This window comes from Marmota monax, unplaced genomic scaffold (assembly GCF_021218885.2).
Source record: "Marmota monax isolate L192 unplaced genomic scaffold, Marmota_monax_Labrador192_F-V1.1 WCK01_AAM20220418_F8-fsc01924, whole genome shotgun sequence".
Lineage (NCBI taxonomy): Eukaryota > Metazoa > Chordata > Mammalia > Rodentia > Sciuridae > Marmota > Marmota monax.
The window spans coordinates 1,556-17,287 of record NW_026693431.1 but is presented as its reverse complement, the minus strand read 5'-3'; the positions used below and the strand labels follow the sequence as shown (position 1 = coordinate 17,287).

At 35.1% G+C, this 15,732-nt stretch overlaps 1 long non-coding RNA gene across 1 annotated transcript; it reads right to left on the bottom strand.

The window, feature by feature from the left end:
* Positions 1 to 6,169: 6,169 nt before the first annotated feature.
* On the bottom strand, positions 6,170 to 14,993 carry LOC124101474 (uncharacterized). Its single transcript, XR_009228034.1, has 2 exons — positions 8,884 to 14,993; positions 6,170 to 7,305 (listed from the first exon to the last, which is right to left on the bottom strand). It is a non-coding gene; the product is annotated as an uncharacterized LOC124101474 (long non-coding RNA).
* Between the last annotated feature and the right edge of the window lie 739 nt (positions 14,994 to 15,732).

Below are 15,732 nucleotides of genomic sequence, written 5' to 3'. Positions count from 1 at the left end.
AAACTAAAACATTTTAGTCAATATTTTTTTCTGAAATAGTTGACACCAAAAGTTTCTAAAAACCTTTCTCACATAATACTAATGATCCAGTTTGCTCGAAAGTAAGTTTATCTTATATGCTTTAAAGCAAATATATTATTAAATAGTGCAGAAAACTTAATATAGTACCAGCTTTTAGTACTATTTATTCATTAATGAGATAGAATTGAAGAAATAAAAGAATAATTATGTTCTTTTAAAATGTTAAAGTTTTTATTATATATCAACATCTGCTTTTATGAATTTTCTAAATGCTGTTTTGTTATTTTTCTTTGCTCATTTCAAAATTCATTGTAGACATCAAAGATTACAAAATACTAATAAAGTCAGATTCAGTTGTCTCCATTCACAGGAATCACAGTGATCACAGATATTTGAAAAAACACAGCAGAAACTTTTTACATTCAATTGTATGACACTGATGCTTGTTGAAATTTTCAAAGTTGAATTAATTAGTTTTGAAAAAAATTAAGCATTAGTTTTTAAGTGCCATAAAGACATTGTACTTAGATTTAAAACAGAGAATGTGGTTGTATTTTGAATTATCCTTTAGTTACTAAAGTTATAAATGATTTACTGAGCTTCTATGAATTTTAAAGTCTCACCCTAACATATACTTGCTTTGTTTTGTCAAAAACATTATATATATATATATTTCTGTTGATTTTGAAGATTAAAGAATGTTAGGCTTGGACTTGGCACAAGCACATCTCTTCATTTTTCATGGTAGTACTTCAAAGGCTGGTGAAAAGTTCTTTTAAAAAGGCAAACAGGTTTATGTGGAGCTGAACTCCTGGGCCAAGACAATTACCGAAGTAAGGATATGCTCAGAAAGAAATCGATATTGAAGCAGGCCACAGACCCCCACCCAGAAGACCTTTACTATAATTAAGCAGAAACCTCCACCATATTTGTGGCATGTAAGTTCCTCTTAGCCTTTCAGAAAGCTTTTTATCAGCAAAAACTTCTGGAGAAGGGCATTGTAGTTGATAGTTTCCTCTTTTTGTAAATGCCAGGTTTGAAAAAAAAACAACAAAAAACAAACTTGTTAAACCTCTCTGGTCTAGAGGATAGAACAAAAAGCACTTGTCATGTGAACCTCCTAGCCCTCCCCCGCACTGGGTATAAAGTTCAAAGAATTTCTAGATTCATTGTTCAGAGGAAGAAGTTTTAGAAGGTAGCCCATTCTGAACCCTGCAGTCAAAAACCTGCTTCCTGAAAATTCCTCAGGTGTCCAGCCTCTTCTGTCCTACTTTAGTATAAAATTCATAGAATGATCCTGCATGCATGCTTAAACATTTGACAAGAGGAAAAAGCAGGAAGAAAACCAAAGTACCAATAACCTCTAACTTTTTTCTTATATTGTTATTATATAATATTTTAACTACCAGGAAGGTCAATATATGTAGCAAGAGTTTACACATACAAACAGAGTTGGCACATAAAATGTACAAATCAACCTCTAAGTGTCCATTGCTTTTGGAAAACATTATTCTGAAGTTAATTTATCTGTTTAATTTCATGTCTCTTGGATTTTATCTACTACAATTTGTTGAGATTTTGATCACAATTTTTATGGGAACAAATAACTTCTATATTTTTTAAAAAAGAATATTGATTATAATACAACAAGAACACTGGAGCTAGTTATACCAGCTCATGAGAGCCAATTGTGCATGGACTTTCTCAATGCTGTGTCTAAGGATGTCACTTTGGTACTTGAAATCCAGTGTAATATGAGTATTTATGCCAGGGAAATATAAAATTACTATACATCAAGGCTCTTCCAGACCCCTCACCCACCCTGAGAACTGGTTTATTATTATACCATTGAATATAAATACATAATCAAGGGAAATAAAAAGTTCAGAGTAAAAATCTATCACTTCAACTATGAAAATATTTGAGAAGCTTTTTGTTCCTCCAGAGCAGAAAACAGAATATTAATGTGATTCTTATTAAAAGCAACTATGGTTTATTAAAATACTATCGAAGAATATTCATCAGACAGATCAGATAAGAATATCTATTGGCTGTTAAAACACTGTGAAACCCTAATAATTAATGGTAGGGTACTAGTGCAGTGATAAAATATTGGTTGGAACAAAATATATATACCTTAGAGAGACCCTATTACATTCAATTACAGTGGATAGTAGATACCCCCATAGGTAGAGAACTTTCTCTCCTTTCAAACCTCTGCCTCTAGAAAGTCAAAAGCTCTGTTGTTATCATTACAATAACCCAAACAAGTCAAATAAGCTTAAAAAATGTAGGTTTTTTTAAAAAGCTAGTTCCATTAGGTTGTTGAGGACACACACACACACACACACACACACAATCTAGATGAATAAAATGCCAGAAATTATAAAACTTTCCTAGAAAAGACATACAGCTGCTTTTATTTCTGGCAGTGTAGTGAGGAGAAAGCAGCCAAAATTCCAGCTGCTATGTACAGGCTATTGTAACAGATTAGAATTCCCAAATATCCCAATCACAATGACAACAGCTACCATTGAGCATCCATTCTAAAGCTTTTTCAAGTATTATTTCATTCATCATAACTTTATGACTATATTACCACTATCTTTACACAATTTTAATTCCTGTTTTTCAGGGAGTTATTGAGATAGAGAGGTTATCAGCCCAAAGTCAGAATGTGAATGGTGGAGCCAGGTTTTGTGCACAGACAATAGCTTTCAGTCTTCCCGAGATGCTATTCTGCTTCCAAGTAAATTGATTTTTTTTAAAAATTTTTTATTGTTGGTTGTTCAAAACATTACAAATTTCTTGATATATCATATTTCACACTTTGATTCAAGTGGGTTATGAACTCCCATTTTTACCCCATATACAGATTGCAGAATTACATCAGTTACACATCCATTGATTTACATATTGCCATACTAGTGTCTGTTCTGTTCTGCTGCCTTTCCTATCCTCTATTATCCCTCCTCCCCTCCCCTCCCCTCCCTTCTTCTCTCTTTACCCCCTCTACTGTCATTCATTTCTCCCCCTTGTATTATTTTTCCCTTTCCCCTCACTTCCTCTTGTATGTACTTTTGAATAACCCTGAGGGTCTCCTTCCATTTCCATGCAATTTCCCCTTCTCTCTCCCTTTCCCTCCCACCTCTCATCCCTGTTTAATGTTAATCTTCTTCTCCTGCTCTTCCTCCCTACTCTGTTCTTAGTTACTCTCCTTATATCAAAGAAGACATTAGGCATTTGTTTTTTAGGGATTGGCTAGCTTCACTTAGCATAATCTGCTCTAATGCCATCCATTTCCCTGCAAATTCTATGATTTTGTCATTTTTTAATGCAGAGTAATACTCCATTGTGTATAAATGCCACATTTTTTTAATCCATTCGTCTATTGAAGGGCATCTAGGTTGGTTCCACAGTCTTGCTATTGTGAATTGTGCTGCTATGAACATCGATGTAGCAGTGTCCCTGTAGCATGCTCTTTTTTAGGTCTTTAGGGAATAGACCGAGAAGGGGAATAGCTGGGTCAAATGGTGGCTCCATTCCCAGCTTTCCAAGAAATCTCCATACTGCTTTCCAAATTGGCTGCACCAATTTTCAGTCCCACCAGCAATGTACAAGTGTACCCTTTTCCCCACATCCTCGCCAGCACTTGTTGTTGTTTGACTTCATAATGGCTGCCAATCTTACTGGAGTGAGATGGTATCTTAGGGTGGTTTTGATTTGCATTTCTCTGACAGCTAGAGATGGTGAGCATTTTTTCATGTACTTGTTGATTGACTGTATGTCCTCCTCTGAGAAGTGTCTGTTCAGGTCCTTGGCCCATTTGTTGATTGGGTTGTTTGTTTTCTTATTGTCTAATTTTTTGAGTTCTTTGTATACTCTGGATATTAGGGCTCTATCTGAAGTGTGAGGAGTAAAGATTTGTTCCCAGGGTGTAGGCTCCCTATTTACCTCTCTTATTGTTTCTTTTGCTGAGAAAAAACTTTTTAGTTTGAGTAAGTCCCATTTGTTGATTCTAGTTATTAACTTTTGTGCTATGGGTGTCCTATTGAGGAATTTGGAGCCCGACCCCACCGTATGTAGATCGTAGCCAACTTTTTTTTCTATCAGACGGCGTGTCTCTGATTTGATATCAAGCTCCTTGATCCATTTTGAATTAACTTTTGTGCATGGTGAGAGAAAGGGATTCAGTTTCATTTTGTTGCATATGGATTTCCAGTTTTCCCAGCACCATTTGTTGAAGATGCTATCCTTCCTCCATTGCATGCTTTTAGCCCCTTTATCAAATATACCAAGTAAATTGTTGAAGTTCATTCATCAGTAATGGCAATAAATGAACCTAAACTAAGCACTTTTTCAACTTTCTCTCAAAGAAGTAAATTCAACAGTTAATTTGAAATGAAAGAGCATTGAAAAAATTAGGAAAACTTGTTTAAAAAAGAACCAGAACTTTTATGGATGCAAGTGCTTCAAAGTTCTGATACCTAAAATATTGCATATTTATCTTAGATTTGACATCTATTACCAGCTCAAGTAATATTGAAGAATTAACTTGAATGCTAATTCCAATTCTATCAATAATATGTGTAATTCTCCCTTTTCTGATTGTAGAAAAACATGCCTATGATTCAATTATTTGCAAGTGTGTTTGGCACACTTCCAAGGTTTAACTGCTAGTGAAATGAAGTGACTAGATGTTTCTGGGAAAACCTGGATATCTGCAATTTTTATAAATTTTTTTATGAATTTGTTTTACCATTTAAAATACAGAATATGTAGTGCTCCATCCAGGACCCAAACACCTGCAAGCTTAACTCTTGAAAAAACATATTATATGAGTATCTTATTTATTCAATTATTACAATCAACTTCTCAGAAACCTAGTTCTTTACAGGATTAGCAATGGGCTTAAAAATGATTATAAAGGATTAGAACTTTTTCATATTTGATATTTCCCCCAAATCTTATTTCTGGGAATACCTTTTCCTGGGAGTCCCTAAACAGAAGGAAGAAGAATGCTGGCAGAAGGATCCATCTTGGAGCAAAGACAGGCCAGTGCTTCCAAAAGAGTTCCCTGCCTATCAGAATCTTAGCAATAACAGTGATGTAGAGGAGTGATATGAAATGACAAATTCCTTGCAGTTCTTAAAAAAAATCAAAAAAGAAATACTGATCCCTGCAGTAATAAGAATCACTTTTTCATCACTCCAAGCCCCTTTTACTGAAATCTTTACCTCTCTGATGATAATATCTGACTTTAAATGGAAATTCTTTGTTTCCATAAAATAGTAAACTTATAATCCTGATATTCGCCCTTCTCTTGACATCACTGGTTTTCCTAAGACAGATCTTTTCTATTTCCATTAGTGATTTTCTTGTGTTTTCATCTTCCAATAATTTTCTTTGGGCTTCTGTTCGTTCCATTTTTTGCGAATTTGACTATTGATAGATTTGAGTATTCCCTGAGCTCTGGTATAACATAATTGTTACAGAGAACACAGTTAAAATTTTCTTGAACCAATGAGTCATGCTCCTGATAGAAATTACTCACTTGGGTAATTCAAAGCCTGAAACCAACCTATTATCTTACCCTTAAAATAACTCCCCTTTCTGACATTTAATTTCTGTTAATGATAATGAGTACTAGCATTTATAAAGTATGGAAATTTTATCATTTATTGATTGTCATGTAAGGCATTTTCTCTGTTATCTCATCTACTTTTCACAACAATCCAATGTAATAAGTGATACTATGAAGAAACTGAGGTTGAAAGCACAGAGCAATTGAAGGGAAGGAGATCTGAATGCAAGGCTTCTAACTCAAACAGTGTCTTATGCTTAACTTAACCTCTCTCAGTCTGGGGTTTAGACCAGTGAAATACAGGTCCAAATGATGACAAATGCAATCAGAAAAAAATAGGACTCAAATTGAGATAGGTCATGTGGGATAGCCTAAACAATTGAAAATTCAGTAAAACCAAAATGACATTCATAAATAAAAAACATAAAGAAATAAAGAGATCTTTAATTGCATAAGAGTTGCCTTATTTGTTTGAAGCAAGTTCTGACATAATACAATGTTAACTGCCTGATTTTGTTCATCAAGAACATAAAAGAGATTTAAAGATGCAATCAAGTCAATTAATATATTTCAATACAAAATTTATTTTTGAAACCTCCAAAGTAGTAGCAATACAGAGTATTTGATAATATTTCTTTTTTACTTAACAATCCACCTTTGTGTTTAGCTTTCTATAAACAAATGCACTGGATTAATACTCCTCTTAACTCTGAATTCAATGCTGAGTATTTTCAATGTTTTGAGCACATAATAAAGCAGAGACAATTAATTTTCTTGAACATTTTATTTCTACCCAGAGCTCAGCAATCACTTAACTTCACATTATTCTGTCACAAATGATAATCAAATGGCCTGCCTAAGTAGCTAAAATCATAAAACTACCATAAACCAAGTCAATGGAGTTTATGTTAATATAAAACAATAACTATGTTGATACACATGTAGATTAGGCCCTACCAGACATATGCCCAATTAACAAGCTTTATTAAAGAAGGAAGTCCTGGACAGAAAGAAGAGTCATTTGATGAAAAATTAAGATTATAGGTAAAAAGAACTTAAGTCTCCAATTGTAACCAAATGAAGGAGGAAAGGGGTATACATCACCCCAGTTGATGACAGCAGAGAAATATATAATTACCATCCCATCACAGACTGGCTTACTACCCTAAGAGCTGGGAATCAGGCTCTGCAGGCATTCTACTACTTTCCCACTATTTCTTATGTGGAACATAAACCTCCATTTATGATAACAACAGGATATTAATCTGACAACTAGCAAACAATGAGAAAAAAAGGTTGGTAGAGCGACACTGATTTTAGGCCATCTCAATACCCCTGAAAATAGGGGTTAAATGAGTCAATAAGAAACAGTATTCAAAGAACACTGTATTATCTAATGTGATTTATAAAACAAGCAAAATTCAGTAATCTTCAATGGAAAAGGTCTACTATTTCAAAATTAGGAATGTTGCAATGCTGATTTTTATCAAAGTGGTACTCCATCCTATTAATTGGAACAAATTCCAAACTCACACTTACTTGCATCACCTCAGTTTAATAATTCCATAAATGACAAAAAAGACAAAAAATGAAAACAACATCATATAGCACAGCAGCTTGGTTTGGCTCCCCCTGGATAAAATCTTCAGTTTTCCCATAGTTTTACCTAGAAATCCAGTTGTAGAATCAAATTGTGAATCCTATGAGAGAGAAGAGAAAAAGTAATACTTAGGTTCTATTATTCTACATGTGCACATTCAAGTAATTGAATACACTGTTATTAGTGTACATTTTCAATGACAGTTTTTGTGTTTAATCAGTTCAAGAACCTGCTTATAACCCTGGGTAATCAGCCTGATTACTCCATGCAAAATAAAGCAGTTCTCTCAATGAATAAAAAGCTCTTTCATTACCCAATAGACATTTTTTAAAGTCCCACAGAGTAATTAAAAAACTCAAAGTATTTAAGCCTTATTTCAATTCTGTGGATTAAAAATCACTAACAATAAAACAAACATTGTTAAAAATAGTAACAAAGGTTTGTGGACTATCTTACAGGATTTTCCCATTATTCGTTATAGCATTGCTTTCCAGGGTCAAATAGGTAACCGCTACCCAGTAGAAGAAAGCATTCAAGGTTTAATATGGTTAGTGGTTAAATGTTTAAATTTAATATGGTTAGCAATTAAGATTCTTTTGTTTAGATAACTGACTTTGAAGTACAGTAGAGTGTACTAAGTATTAAGAGAATATCATTCATGGGGAATAGGATGTGGAAAGGACAATAAATATGTGTGAAGAAAAACAACTCTATTCAAATGGCTGGAAAAGTCCTTAAGATCAGAGTAGGTATAGATAAGAAATATTATACTTCCACTGAAGTCTTAATGTCCTCAGATGAAAAATCCCTGACATAATTAAAAGACTTTTTTGCATACCTCAGTATCCATGTGCCTCATGCACTTAAATACTTATGGTTCTTCACTGGAGTTATGCATCAGGATCTCTGGTGATGCTCTTTACAAAACACATATGCCTAGTTCCCGCCCCTTAAAATTTTGAAGCAGTTTACTTAGTGTGAGAAATAGAGATACGCATTTACAAGGAGTTCTCTAAGTGGTTCTAGCACGAAGCTAAGGAAGAACACCACTTTCAATATCATATTAATTTTTGAATAGTGCAATTTTAAAATCATGTGGAGAAACAATGGAAGGTTCAAAGAAGTTTGACATCCAAAAAAAGGCATTAACAAATGAAAGAAGGCTCTAATAAGAAAATATATGTATTGCTGAGCCCTTTTAGACAAGAGATAAAGGGCTTTGGGCTATTCAAATCTATGAGGTCTTTGTTCAGTAGCGAGCCTTAGAAAATTTGAGCAAAATAAATAAGTTTCCATTAAGTGGAAACATTTGGTTGGTTGGATATAAAGTGCTTTTTGATTGCGTGGTTAATAAATTACTAGTTGTCGTTACCCATAGAGATTTCTAAGACTACTCAAAACAGTCATTTGTCTTACATCTTTAATACTGTTTCTAAACACAGGGCTAAAGAAACATTAGCTTCCACCTCTCTTCCTACTTATGTATTTGTAAGATGAAAATACAAAAATAAATCATAGCTATTATAAACTGATTAGATACAAATGAATGGTAATTCAGAATTTATGATCTCTAGATCTCTTTCAAATGGGAAAAAAATTAAAATGTTGTTCCTGATTAACAGACTAAATTTGAGAATATTAAATCAAATTTCTTAAAGTTAAAATCATAACCACTTACCATTTCAGCTAATAGCTTATTTTGACTTTTAACTTCATGGCCTATTTCAATGGAAAGCTATAAAGAAGAAAACATACACATTATTACTCATATAATGGTACTCAATTGTTATAAAGTAAAAACAACAATACTATTCTAAGCATACACTTTTTCTCAGATTTCATTGGATTCTAGAAAAACATAGTACACTCTTCTCATACTTTGTCCACTAAAATTAATGGAAAAGAAATTTAATCTTTCTACTGGTAATTAATGGACATTTTCTATTTCATTCTGATTTCATTACAATAATCAATTCTATGTTTTAATTTTGGTATATTATTCTCTGGCTTTCTTATTCTTCATTGTTTTGTTTTCTACTTTATTCACACAAAAGCATTTACCTATATATTTGAAAAGATATACAAGTACCTATATAAGCAATTTAAATCCAGACATAAGTATTTAATGTTTTCTTAATGAAACATGACATTGCTTTGAATATGTATAAACTGACTATTTTGATTTTTTAAATATTTTTTCATTATAATATAATAATAAATTGGGGAAAATGTTAGATGTTAGTGTTATCTAAATCCTAAAGCTATGCAGGAAAGAGCCCAAGCCTACATAAAATAGCAGAAGTAATTTCAGCTGCCATGTAAACTAAAATCTAACACTTTTACACAACAAATTCATCAAGGGATTCACTTCCGAGATATTTGAATAAATACAATCAACTACTAAATATTTGGCAAACCATCATAAGTACTGTTTTCAATTTAATTGGAAAGCATGTGGGATAATATTGATCTAAATCCATATTTAGAATTCTAAAGATCAGAACATGAACCTTCCCCTCAAATTTAACAAATCAAAACTTATAAAGCTAAATGGCCCAAATCACCCAACTACTTTAAACAAATGCCATTCGTGTCAAGAAAAGAAATTTCCAGGACACACAGCTTTCTTCTAATAAGGAATCTTAATTATTAACATTAGAGTTTTGTTTATTTTGTATTAACTATTTAATTCTTATGCCCTGTCACGTTATATTTTCTAAATTATTAACATCATACAGTATTATTAGGTTCTATGATCAACTTCTTTTGATTTAATATAACTTTGAAAACAATACTCTGTTTCAAAATATGATAGACTCCAGGCTGATTATGATTTGATTTTCCCAAAGATTATATGGAACTACCAATTAAGTTTTGGTAACATGGGTTTCTACTGAATGTTTTAGAAGCATATAACATGTTTATTGCAATGAAGAATCAAACACATATACTATTAACACACTGAGAGCCACGGCCAAGTCTGTATGGCCCCTGGCATTTTGCCAACAGTATTGATTGACAGGCGAGGCATTACTATCCGCCTCTGCCGCAACTTTTGAGTTCTCGCACTATTTTGGAGTTCTCGTGGGGATTTCCGGGGATTCCCGGAGAGTTCCCATTGGTTGGGGAAGTGCAGGAGGAGGGATTTCTGGGAGAGATATTTCCAGCTGGGGGTTCCTGGACGAGCCGCGTGGCGTTAGGGAGGATTCCCCGGGAGCTGTGTGAAGTGTTTTCCTGCAGTTCAAAAATAAAGTTTGTTCCTGCTTCAGTGGCTCGTGATTTGTGCCCAGCCAGACTGCAGCAATTGGCGGCCCATGCGGGGAACGTCTGAAGCTTCGGGGTAAGTGAAATTGCTTGCCCCTAAGGGAAGGCGAGAGAATGGGTGACCATTTTAAAATGTGTTCTTGTTTTGATTTGTTTTGTGTTTGTTTCAAGCTGCCTATCCCTAGAATTTTCTCAGGCAGATTGGGAAAAATGGTTGGCTCAAGGTTTGAAGTTGTTCGCCCCTGAGGAAGAGATAGAAATAGACCACAAATGCACATATCAAGAAAATAGGAAAACTGATACAACGATTTTTTGTTCCGTTTTTGTTTCATTCTGTTTCGGTTTTGTTTTGTGTTATCTTACTGGGTTGCGTTATCTTTATAACAGATTAGAAATTAGTAAAAAACAAACTGAAAGAGTGTTAAGTAAATTGTTAGAGGTTCAGACCATGGAGAAAGACATTTTAGATCAAGCAAAAGAGAAGGTCTCTCAAGCTAGTCAGACAGAGGAAGAAAATTTAAAGGAAGAAAGCTTAGAGGAAAAACAACTATTCGGGAAAAAGCTACAACAGGAGGCTGCTACTAACACCGTTCTATCACCAGAGGGCGTAATTCAACCAACAGCCCCCCTATGGAGATAGCTGAGTGGCCCTCAAACCCCGTAGTTGATAGATGGGATCCTGAGACAGGACCTCAAAGATTAGCATGCCCTGTACTTGAGCAGGCAGGAGAGCAGCGAATTCACCGAGCTTTAGATTTCAAAACAGTGAAGCAGTTAAAGGAGGCTGTAACAACCTGTGGTCCCCAAGCACCCTTCACTGTAAGCATGGTCGAATCCATTACTAACTTGGACATGACGCCAGCAGATTGGGCTAGTATGTGTAAATCTGTGCTAAATGGAGGACAGTATTTGTTATGGAAGGATGCCAATGAGGAATTTTGCAGGGAGACAGCTAGGCGAAATGCAGCAGCTGGTTACCCTCAAAGAAATCTACATATGTTGTTAGGAAAAGGACCTTATGAGGGTCAATGGCAACAAATTGAATATGATCCTGGCGTATACGCACAAATTGCTGTAGATGCGGTTGAGGCATGGAAAACTTTACAGGGGCATGGAGATTTACAAGGTCAATTATCTAAGGTAATACAAGGAACTAATGAACCTTATGCTGAATATGTAGATAGGCTTATTCAAGAAGCTTCCAGAATTTTGGGGGATACAGAACAGGCAATGCCATTTATAAAACAACTGGCTTATGACCAAGCAAATCGTTGCTGCAGAGAGGTCATTAGATCATGGAGACATGAAGATTTAAACACATATATTACATTATGTAGAGACATTAATGAACAAGGGCAAGTCTTAGCAGCAGTACAACAGGCTTCAGATGCCAGGCCAAAAACATGCTATAATTGTGATCAAACAGGACATTTTAAAAGGAGTTGCCCCATAGGAGTAGGGTTTAACAAAGCTAGGTATCAAAGGAATAGAATACCGGGTATTTGCCCACGATACCGTAGAGGGAAACATTGGGCTAATGAATGCTGTTCTCAAACCACCATAGAGGGTATTCCATTATCAAAAAACAGACAAGGACCAAGTGTTTACCCACGATATCGTGGAGAAAGGCATCGGGCTCCATTGCCAAAAAACGGATAGGGGGGCCCAATGCTCCGGGGCCCACAACCACAAATGTACGGGGCACTGGAGGAGCCCAGAAACACCATGGAGGAACCCAGCAACACCATCAGGGCAGTGCCAAGGACACATTATCCATCAGATCTCTCATCAGAAAAACCAGAGGGAGCGTAGGGTTGGACATCTGCACCTCCGCCAGAGCAGTACTAACTCCAGAGATGGGAGTTCAAATCATTCCCACAGGAGTAAAAGGACCTCTTCCCCAAGGAACAGTAGGCTTATTGTTAGGACGCAGTTCTTCTACGCTAAAAGGACTTATGATAAGTCCCGGGGTAATTGATCCCGATTATGAAGGTGAAATAAAAATTATAGCTAGTTCTCCAAAGGGTATATCAGTAATTTCACCAGGAGATAGAATAGCACAGTTATTAATAATACCTAGCCTACATGATAAATTTTCTAGTAGTACTATAGAAAGAGGTTCCAGGGGATTAGGCTCCACAGGTGTAGATTGGGCTATGCTGTCTTTAAATTTAGATTCTTGCCCAATGCTAAAACTAAATATTCAAGGACATGAATTTAATGGGCTACTGGATACAGGTGCAGACCTTAGCATCATATCTCGTCAAGAATGGCCAAAACATTGGCCGTTAAAACAAGCCACTCAAACGCTTCAAGGCCTAGGAGTGGCAACTAATCCCCATAGAAGTGCAATGGTATTAGATTGGAAGGATCCTGAAGGATGTGAAGGAACTATACAGCCATATGTATTGGATCATCTTCCTATAAATTTATGGGGACGAGATGTCCTAGATCAATTAGGTTTGACATTAACAAATAACATCAATCCAAATGCGCCCACTATTAGGGCTAGACAAGGTTTCAGGAAAGAAAAAAGATTAGGAGAACAAGGCATAGCAGCACCAATTCAAATAGATCAAGGAATAAATAGACATGGACTGGGTTTTCAGAAGGGGTCACTGAGACAATAAAAATTACTTGGAAGTCAGAAAGACCAGTATGGGTTCCTCAGTGGCCCCTGACTAAAGAAAAGATACAAGCAGCCCATGACCTGGTCAAACAACAATTAGCGGAAGGACATATACAACCTTCTGTATCTCCCCATAATACTCCCATTTTTGTCATCAAAAAGAAATCTGGTAAATGGAGATTATTGCAAGATTTAAGAGCCATTAATAATGAGATGGTTATTATGGGACCTGCTCAATCAGGGATTCCTCAGTTGTCTGCTTTGCCAAAAACCTGGTATGTTTTAGTTATAGATATTAAAGATTGTTTTTTTTCAATTCCAATTCATCCTGAGGATAGTCCACGTTTTGCATTTACTATCCCTGCACTGAATCATGAAGGTCCTGATCAGAGATATGAATGGAAAGTACTCCCTCAAGGGATGGGTAACAGCCCAACTATGTGTCAAATTTATGTTAACCAAGCAATCCAGCCACTTAGAAATCAAAATCCTAAACTACAAATATTTCACTATATGGATGATGTATTGTTAGCACACAAAGATAAAAACACATTGCTAGAATGTTATGCCACACTTACAAATTTATTAAAAAAATATAATCTAGAGATAGCAATAGATAAAGTACAATTAAATTTTCCAATTAATTATTTAGGAGTTCTATTATCCTCAACCATGGTCCGTCCACCAAAAATTCAAATACGAGTAGATCAACTCAAATCACTTAACGACTTTCAAAAGTTATTAGGAGACATAAATTGGATAAGGCCTTATCTAGGCATACCAACAGGAGAGTTGGGACCTTTATTTGATATCCTAAAAGGTCCATCAGATCCAAATTCACCCCGCATGTTAACACCTGAAGCAAGAAAGGCATTAAAAATTATTGAAACATATATGGAAAAATATGCATTTGGATAGAATTGATATAACTTTGCCTTTATTATTTATTGTAATACCAACAAAAAATATTCCTACAGGAGTATTTTGGCAAGAAGGTCCATTATTGTGGAAACATTTATCTTATTCTCCTAACACTATTCTTACTAGGTATCCTGAGGCTGTAGGAAAATTAATACTCAAAGGAATAAAAGCAGCAAAGGGAGTGTTTGGAATTTCTCCCAATAAAATTATTACTCCATATACTATGGATCAAATTGATGAGTTAGCTAATGAGTTAAATACTTGGGCAATAATCATGTGTAAATCTAATGTTTCATTTGATAATCACTTACCATCTAATCCTTTGTTGTCTTTTTGGTCTTCACATCCTGTAGTTTTTCCAAAAATGACAAGAAAAACCCCTATCATGAATGCTCCAAATGTATTCACTGATGGGTCAAATAATGGTACAGCAGCAGTAGTTACCCCTGATCAAACTTTTACATTTTTAGTACCCAAACAATCAGCTCAAAAGGTAGAGCTTAATGCAGTTTTACAAGCTTTTGTGATGTTTAAAGATTCTGTATTTAATTTATTTTCTGATAGTCAGTATATAGTTAATGCTATAGTATCCCTTGAAGATGCTGGCAGGATTTCCCCTTCCTCTACAGTTTTCTCTTTGTTTTCTGCTATACAAAGTCTAATCTGGGACAGAAAAGATCCATTCTTTATAGGACATATCAGGGCACATACAGGATTGCCTGGAGCCCTTAGTTTGGGCAACGATTTAGCAGATAAAACTACACATGACATACATATTTTCTCTACACTAGAAGAAGCTACACATTTTCATAAAAGGTTCCATGTCAATGCTAATACTTTAGAAAAGCGTTTTAAAATAACTAAGGAACAAGCTAGACAAATAATAAAACAATGTCAAAATTGTGTGACCTTTTTACCACAAGTTAATCTTGGAGTCAATCCTAGAGGACTGATACCTAACCATATTTGGCAGATGGACGTCCACACACTTGCCAGAATTTGGAAAATTAAAATATTTGCATGTTACAGTTGATACTTCTTCCGGATTTTTGATGGGCTCCCTTCATTCCGGAGAAAAAATTAAAGATGTTATAGCTCATTGCTTACAAAATTTTGCCACTGTGGGCGTTCCAAAACAGTTAAAAACAGATAATGGTCCTGGTTATACTTCTACCTCTTTTAAACAATTTTGCTCATCATTTGGCATTACTCATATAACAGGAATCCCATACAATCCTCAGGGACAAGGCATAGTTGAAAGAGCTTATCAAACTATTAAAATGTACTTATTAAAGCAAAAAGAGGGAATTGGAAAGGGGTATATATCACCCAAAGATAAACTTAAAATAACCCTTTTTACTATAAACTTTTAAAATTTGGATTCATCAGGGCTTAGTGCTGCGGAAAGGCATATGTGTCCAAAAAATGTACATAAGCCTAAGGTACTTTGGAAGGATATTCTAACAGGACAATGAAAAGGTCCTGACCCAGTGATTGTCTGGAGTCGGGGTTCTGTTTGTGTTTTTCCACAGGGAGAACAGCAGCCGATTTGGATTCCAGAGAGATTAACTAAAACAATTTCTACAGACCAAAAGGAAGATAATTTGACTCAAATCCATAACAGCTGATATCCAGAACTCCAGTTTGGCTATTCTTACATCTGTGACAGTGATTAACCAAGATGCTTTTTTCAATATTTATTTTATTATTTGC